Genomic DNA, 9,208 nt, shown 5'->3' with positions numbered 1-9,208 from the left:
GATTGAATTAGCAACTAAAGAATTTAGCCAGTGTTTGGCTTTATCCTTTAATGAGAATGGAAACAATCGCAACATTAAGGCCTCATTTGTGAAATTTTGGATCCTCACTGTCGAGCAAATTTCCAGAAATTCATTCAAATGCTTATAAGGATCATCATGAGTTAGTCCATGGAATGATGGGAGCATTTGTATGGTATTGGACTTAATCTCATAATGAGCAGCAGTGGTGTTGGGTAATTGGATCCATGATGGTGATGTATATGCAGTGGGTGTAAAATAATCCTTAAGGGTCCGGTTAGGCACATTCGGGACATCAGGATTGCCATCTCTAATGGCTCAATGTATGAATACGAATACTCAAGCCTAGGAACACGGGCAGAGGCCCTAAGTCTCCTAAGAGTCCTTTCTAGTTCAAGGTCCAAACTCCACAGTTCAGGGTGACAAGAACGGTGCCCGTGCATACATTACCCACACACACACACAAAAAGTTCGACTCTGAGCACTAAGTTACGAAAGCAGAATGCTAAAGGAGAAATACTCACAGCGGTTCAACAAAAACGCTTTACTCGTCTTGCGGATGCTTGACGTGTAGACGTTGTCTCCAACCTCTATTTGAGCTTTGACTTTCGTTTTAGCACTTTGGTGCTTTGCTTGTGAGTGTTTGCTTATGTTTACTTACTTTAGTGCTGCGTTTTTTTTTTTTATATTTTTAAAGTTCGGCTGCGCTCCGCTTGCACTTCGGTGATAGCTCCAATTTCAAACGCTTTGCACACTTAGCAACACAAAAGCATAAAATTCTAAACTAAAAATTAAAATAAGAATTTAACTTTAAATTAACTAATTTCGCCAGAAATCCCCGTCAACGGTGCCAAATTTTGATGGGTCATTGAACACACCAAAAATAATCACTAAACTATACCAAATTCTATTAGAATAATGGCAAGTTCAGGTATCGATCCACAGGGACAAATGTGAAATTAGATTAATTCAATCGCAAAATTCCTAAATTAATTTTGATTAAAAAGATAAGATTGATTTTATATCTAAACAACAATTAAATAAAATTGAAGAATTATATTGACAATTAAAATTTAGGGTTTGAGATATTAATTTTCGGGAAAAATCTTAGGGTAAAGAATTCACCACAAACCACATAAATGAGACTTAACATTAACCATCAATCGCAATTCGGTTTGAACTATCCAATATTTCACAACTACAAGTTTGAAATATTGATCAAGAGGGTTGTTGCATTCAATGTACAGGCACGAATCATCCCGAGTAGTACGAGTCGTTTGCTCTAAACTATTTTAGCAAAACGACCCGTCTCTCATAGCATGACTCGTCTCGTACTTTGAATACAAACACAAAGAATACTAATGTATAGAAAGCATTAAACAATCACATAGAGTAAAATGCTTGAAGAGATGAACAAAACAACTATTAAAAACTTCTAAAACATTCATACATTCATTCAAACCAATCTACAATTAAAGCTCATGAAAAATTCCATTACATGGCTAGGGTTTCATCAAAACCCTAGAAAAGACGACTAGCCACTCATGGAGGAGTGGAAAGAGGAAGAAGATGAGGAAGAAACCTCCACGGAAGTTTCCTTTAAGCTTTGGTAGAATATCATCCCTTTGGAACCCTAGCCTCCCTCTATTCTGTATTAAATTTTCTAACCCTAGGTTTGCCTAATTTTCTGTCTTTTATTCAGAGCAAAACAGACCAAAAATTCCGTGCACGCATCCCTAGGTGGGCCGCTCGTGTGCCCATGTGGGCCGCACGTGCGGTAGTTTGGCCGGCTCGGATTTTTCACTTCTCGCACGGGGAATCTACTTTCGCGCTCCTTTTGATTGAAGTTTCATATTTCCTGCCAAATTTGTACAAGTACACGAAACACATTATCTCCACCAAATAAGTAAAATTGAAAGACTAAAACTGTAACTTAAGTGGCCTCAATGTGGTACCTTTCGGCCAACATCAGATGTATTATCAAATTCTGAGCCCTACGCATTGAACGGTTCGGATTATCGATGTAGGTTATGTGGTGGGCCCATAAAAATCTAACAACATACACCAATCCAACTTTAGGCTGTAGAGAAGCCTGACACTTCAAAATATTTGTGTAATAGATTTAGCAAACCAAACCTTGTAAGTTGTATCATTGATTTGTAAAAGCAAGATCAAAGCTTGTGTCAATATATATCATGTCACGCCTCTACATTAGAGACCTCAAGGCATTCCCATTCTCATTTCATTGCTTCGTTCTCCAATTCTCTCTCCATCTCACCCTGCCTGCAATTAAGTTTCAATATGAATAGTTGAATCTTGTTTATTATAAAATATTTTTAAAAAGTTTATTCTTCCATAATGGTATATCGTATCTGGATTTGAGGTGACTGCTGTGCAGCAAATGGGCTCATTTCGGGATCTATTTTGATGACTCAAACCGTTCATATTTTAGAGTACATCGAGTAGAACATGTAAGTATGTTGTACTCGATATAATTTAAAATGTGAACGATTCTGATTATTAAAATGAGTCCTAAAATGAATCCATGGGGTAGCACAATAGTGGCTGTTGTGCCCCCCAACACAGTAGCCACCCTAAATCCATCTTATCCAAATTTTCTTTTAATATGAATAATAATTTTATAAATAGTTTTAACTTAATTAAAATTAAAAATTAAATTGTAAAAATTATTATTATTATATTAACAAATCATAAATAACAATTGGATTGAAATAATTATGGTGTAAAATGCAACATTTTTTTGTTATTTTATATTATGATTTTTTTTTTGGTTAGTGTAAACAATTTAAAAGGGTCAACTTTTATTAAAATTTTAAAAGGTTATGAAAATAATACTATGACAAATTTATATATTTATCAATGCATGAAATAGTTGATGAATCTTATATTTATACTTCAATTTCAATAATTAAAAATAGTTTTATTATAAAATTTTATATAAAATAAATTATTTATGAAAAATTTGGTTCATATTTTAATGAAAAAAATAAAAATAAAATAAAATATACTATTATGAATAATTAAACTTTTTGTAACAATTTATAAAATAAAATAAAACTAGAACTAGAACTTGTTTATTAATATTGAAATTTGATATAACTCAATAGTAATTTTTAAAACAAAATAGAACTTATTGGTAATTTTATTATTGTGATTTATGATTTTTTTAATATAATATAATATGTTTTACAATTAAAAAATATAAATTTACTTATATTAAAAATATGTATGAATTTTTCATATTAAATGAGGGGTAAAATTAGGATAAAATATATCATTATAGAGGAATGAACCTTGTGAGAATATTTTATGACAAATAGGATTTAATTGTGTATATTGAAATTTGATAAGACTCCATAGTAATCTTAAGAGTAAATATGACCTATTGATAATTTTTCCTTATATTTAATTAACATTTAAAAAAAAAATCTTTAAAAATATTTTTTTGGATTCTACTCAACCAGAGAAAATGAAAAATTAATACCTTGTTTGGTTTAACTCATTTTTTAAAAAATTGAATTTCTTATTCTTAGTAAATTTTTTAATATTTTGTGTAATTTTTTTTTATATATACCTAATGTAGATATACTTAAAAAATATAATATTTGAGATTTTTTTTTAAAAATAATTGTCTAACCAAATAAATAAATAAAAATATAATAATTCAATACACTTTCGTATTTTTTTTACTATTTGCAATTTTTTTAGTACAATATTTGTTGAAATAATTTATTTTTAACATTCTATCTATTTATATTTTTTTTGAAAACATTTATAAAAAAAATGAACAATAAGAAATATATATATATATATATATATGTGTGTGTGTGTGTGTGTGTGTGTGTATTTTTAGATCTTAAACTCAAACATTTATTAAAAAGCCAAAAATCATTTTTAATTGAGTTTTGCTAGTCCAAATTGAAATTATTATTAAAAATGACATTCATTTAAAAGCACTCCATGACACACCCTAAATAATAATAATAATAATAGTCTATGTATAATGGATTAATTGTGCGGGTTTGAAAATTTAAATTTTTTTCCTGATTGGGTTTAAGATAGCTATGTTAATCCTAATATTGTGTTAGTGTTTAGTTGACACATAATTTTTTTATGTAGTTCAGCTCAATATGACTCTAGCCCGATTGAGGCCCTTATTTCGAATAAGTCACCTAACCAATATAGAGAATATAATAGTTTCTCAACAAAATTTGACATTCTTTAACAATTAAATTTTAATAGTTAATTTAAAATTATTATACTATTTTTGTTTTAATAGAAATTGTTTTATAGAGTTCAGATAAATACGATAAATTAATTTTATTTCATAATATTTTGTATTTAAAAAAATATCATTTTGTGGTCTAGAAAGTGGGTCTTAACTTTTTGATCTAAATAATAATGATCAAACTTAAAAAATTGGAAAAACGATAATAAGATGGAAGAGAACAGTGGTCAGTGATTAAACATGCTTAAATTTGAGTCAAATTTAGCTATAAGAGATAATATGCTTAACTTTATTTAAGGAAAAAAATCATATTTAATCTATCTATACATATATATAAGCAAATCTAATAAGTTTTCAAAAATTTCGAAAATCTTGATCCAGCCTTCTCATTCAAAATTAGTTTTTTTCTTTCCTACATAGTAAGCCCTCTAGGCTCATTTGTCATTTTCCTAATTTCTAATTATTTATTATTTTTTAAAAAGATGACAATAAAAATGAGTTAGAAAATATTAAGTTCTTGATATGAACATAAAAAAGATTTAGCTATAAGAAGATAAATAAGAATATTGTTTTAACTAATCTATTTCTACTCATAACTAATTTATCTATCCATATTCTTCTCGCTTTATTAAAAAAAATAATAATAATAATTTCATTTTTTAAATGACCATAAAAAATAATTAAACAAATAAAGCTATGGAAAGATAAATAAGAATATTTTTTAACCAATCTATTTCAATATTACAATTAGATAAGTATTGACATATATAAGATAATATTGATTTTTTAATTTTAAAATTACTAAAATAATTGCATACTCAATTTTTTGTTAGATCATATATCATTTTATTTAATAAAAAAAAATCAATATCCTTTAAAAACTAAATAATTGATAGACTATTAAATTAAAAACAAACAAACAACATATTATCCAAGGATTAAGTATTCAAATTTCAAATGATAAAAGTTATTCTAGATAAAACAAAATTAGATAATTATCATTTTAATATATCAGATAAGTATTAGCTTCTTATATAATTTATCATCTTAATTTATGCCTCTCCACCCAAACTCCACAGATATCAACTTGAGAAAAAACAAAAATTGTAAAAACTTCAAACTTTGGTGTATCTCAACCAAAATTTTCTTCTTCACCTAAACTTAAAGCTTGTATCAATTTTACAATTATTCTATAACTTTATTACATGTTTTGGTTCATTAGAGTTAATATATTTACAATAGTGCTCAATAAAACTCCATTAGCATATGTGATTTGTTTATTAATTTAGAGTAATTAAATTTAATGTATTTACAGTGATGCTCAATCAAACACCATTAGAGTATATGATTTGCTCAATAAAACTTCGTTAGAGTGTATACTTTGTTTATAGGTGTAGAGTAATATAATATTTTTACAGTGATATTATTTTCACATTTTCACATTTCATTTTTATTTTGTTTTTTTTTTTTTTTTTTGATGAGCAAAAAAGAACTTTATTGATGAGAAAGCATACATTACATATGGGAAAACATCAATAAAGAGAGGAGGTGCAAAAAGCATCAAAGTACACCCCCCAATCCCAACTAGGTTGGCACCAAGGGGGATACCCAATCATTTGCTAGCACCACCGAAAGTTGGTGAGAAACCAACAGGAAAAAAGAGAAAAAACACCCAAAGCACCCAGCCAAGAGTTGATACACCAACAACATCCAACAGCTGCAGAGTCATGGTAGAAGCATCAGAAGCAGAATACCAGCTGAAACAGAAGCAGAAAACCAGCAGCAGAGGATACCATATGTTTCTGAGGATACAACAACATCCATCTGAAGCAGAATCATGCTAGAAGCAGAATCAGCAGAACTATACGACCAGCTGCAAGCAAAACTGTCCCAGCAGCTGCAGAAGCCAAACCAGAAGCAGAACTCCAATTGCCATACCAGCAGCTGCAGAAACCAACTCAAAACCCTCTCCTAATGCAGATTCTAACTTGCTGAAGGTGATGTACTAAGTCAAAAACAGAGTAATTTATGGAAGGGCAAGAAGATTTAACCCACAAAGCAATCCTAACCTTAATGGATTCACATAGATCATCAATATCCACCTGAGCATTACCGAAGATACACTCATTTCTACGATTCCAAACTGACCATAGCACTGCTAGGGGGATTGCTCTCCATATCATCTGCTCCTGCTTTTGAAGCTTAATACCGATGCACCAGTTAAACAGACAACTGATAGACCCAGGCAAAACCCACTGAATACCCCACCATTGTAAAATTCTAGACCAAATCCTCCAAGTGAAGGGACAAAATAATAACACATGATTAATATTCTCCACCTCACCTTTACAGAAAATACAACGAGGATCAAACCCATCACTGAGAACTCCAATTCTTTGGAGATAGTAAGAAGTCTTAATCCTACCTTTCCAAGCTAACCAACCAAAAAATTGAACTCTAGGTGGAGAGACATTCTTCCAGATGAGATCTGCTATTTTACTATTGGTAGCAAGACTCAACTCACACCCCTTGTATGCAGAGGCAACAGAGAAGAGCCCTGATGAATCAGCAGCCCATGATAAGCTGTCAGGAGTCCCTTCTACAAGAGCAGGTGCATTGGAGAGCATCTCATGTAACCTCCTCAAGTCCTCAACCTCCCACTGGTACAGAGCTCGTCTGAAGCATAGATTATCCTCCACCGAACCAACCCACCTACTGAGCACCAAATGCACAGATTCAGCTTTGTCCACTGATAAGGAGTACAATCTAGGAAATTTCTCTTTTAAGCAGACATTGCCGATCCAGATATCCTCCCAAAATTGTGCTCTTCTCCCATCCCCAATAACTAAGCTTAACTTGCTCTTGAAGAAGCCAACCAGGTCAGGATTATGCCAAGCAACACCCATAATACCCTTCCATATCTGGGAAGACTTGGAATTTACCACAGGTAATGGCCACCAGCCCCTACCAGCCTCGCTGTATTTGCTACAGATCACCTGTTTCCATAAGGCATCATTTTCAGAACCAAACCTCCACCACCACTTCAAAAGAAGACAGTCATTCATAAGTGTAAGTCTCTTGATTCCAAGGCCTCCTTGGCTTTTCCTCTGAGAAATCTCCTTCCAACTGATCAAATGAACTTTCCTTCTAAGCTCATCACCACCCCATAAAAATCTGGATTGAATTTTGACAATTTCCTTTGCAACACCCGCTGGCATCTTAAACAAAGATAAGAAAAAGATTGGTAAACTAGACAGCACAGATTTTATAAGTATCAATCTACCGGCAAAGGAAAGGAACCTTCTCTTCCAAGTAGCCAATTTCTGCTTGCATTTATCAATCACTGGTTGCCATGTCCTTCTTTTTCTTGGACTAGCTCCTAATGGCAAACCCAAGTATTTAAGAGGCAGGCTTTGTTGAAGGCAATTCAATTTGGAAGCAAACTCCTTTGTAAGTTCATCATCTAGCCCAACCCCACATACCACACTCTTATGATAGTTAATCTTCAACCCGGATAGTACTTCAAAACACCTCAAAATCCTTTTGATTGCAACTATCTCGTCCCAATCAGCCTCGCAAAATAGGATTGTATCGTCTGCAAACTGAAGATGGGTGATCCTAACGTCATTTGCTCCTACCACTGCCCCTTTAATCAAGCCCCTCTGCAGAGCTCTCAGTAACAGAATATTCAGAACCTCAGCCACAATATTAAACAGAAGTGGTGATAAAGGGTCCCCTTGACGCAGTCCCCTCTCCGGAGTAAACTCAGATGTGGGAGATCCATTTACCAAGATAGAAATTTTTGCTGATGTTAAGCATTCTTGAATCCAACTAATCCATTTAATACCAAACCCAAAGTTAGATAGCATAGAAAAGAGGAAAGCCCAGTTAATGGAGTCGAAGGCTTTCTGAAAATCAAGTTTTAGAACAATGCCCTTCTTCTGATTCTTCTTCCATCCATCCACTATTTCATTCGCAATCAAGATACCATCCAAAATATTCCTACCTCCAATGAATGCTGATTGGGTTTCACTAATAATGCTTGGCATTACCTTCTTCATCCTGTTTGACAGAATTTTTGCAAGAATTTTATACAAGGAACCTATTAGACTAATAGGCCTGAAGTCATTAAGGCAAGAAGGATTGTCAGCTTTAGGAATTAAAGTCACAAAGGAACTGTTAAGACCTTGAACCAATTTAGAGTTCTTATGGAATTCCTTAACAAACTTTATCACATCACCTTTAACTGTTGACCAACATTTTTGAAACAACATCATATTGAATCCATCAGGCCCAGGAGCCTTGTTCCCTGCACAACCCTTTACAGCTGCTACTATTTCTGCTTCAGAAAATTCAGCTTCTAATGTAGCTCTAACATCAGCTCCCCCAATGGACTTAAAAGGGCCAGACAAGCTTGGTCTACTTGGCCAAAATTCTGCAAATTGATTTTTAAAGTGCTGCAAAACTTCAGCCCTAACATCTCCAGGATCTTCCTTAATAGCCCCATCCACAGTTAATGAACTTAATGCATTTTTGTTGCTCCTGGAAGATGCCAGAATGTGGAAAAATTTAGTATTTTTGTCCCCTTTTAGTGCCCAATTAGTCCTGGATTTTTGCCTCCAAATCCAATCAACCATTCTACTCAATTTCCAGGCTTCCTCTTTAGCCAACCTTCTTCTAGATAGCTCAGAATCAGTCAAGGGTCTAACCTCAGCTGCTAGATCAAGACTATGAAGTTCCTCCTCTAAAAGCTTAAGATTGTATTCCACATTGCCAAAGACATCATTATTCCACTTTTTTAAGGCCAGTTTGAGTGATTGGAGTTTCTTTAGACATTGGTAACCAGCCCAGCCGACCACAGTGGTTTTAGCCCAGGTTTTTTCCACAAAAGCTAAGAAAGTTGGGTGTAAGAGCCAGGCATTAAGGAATCTAAAAGGCTTT

The sequence above is a fragment of the Camellia sinensis genome, chromosome 2 (genome assembly GCF_055761805.1).
Source record: "Camellia sinensis isolate YWXY chromosome 2, ASM5576180v1, whole genome shotgun sequence".
Lineage (NCBI taxonomy): Eukaryota > Viridiplantae > Streptophyta > Magnoliopsida > Ericales > Theaceae > Camellia > Camellia sinensis.
Note: the sequence above shows the minus strand (reverse complement) of the source record.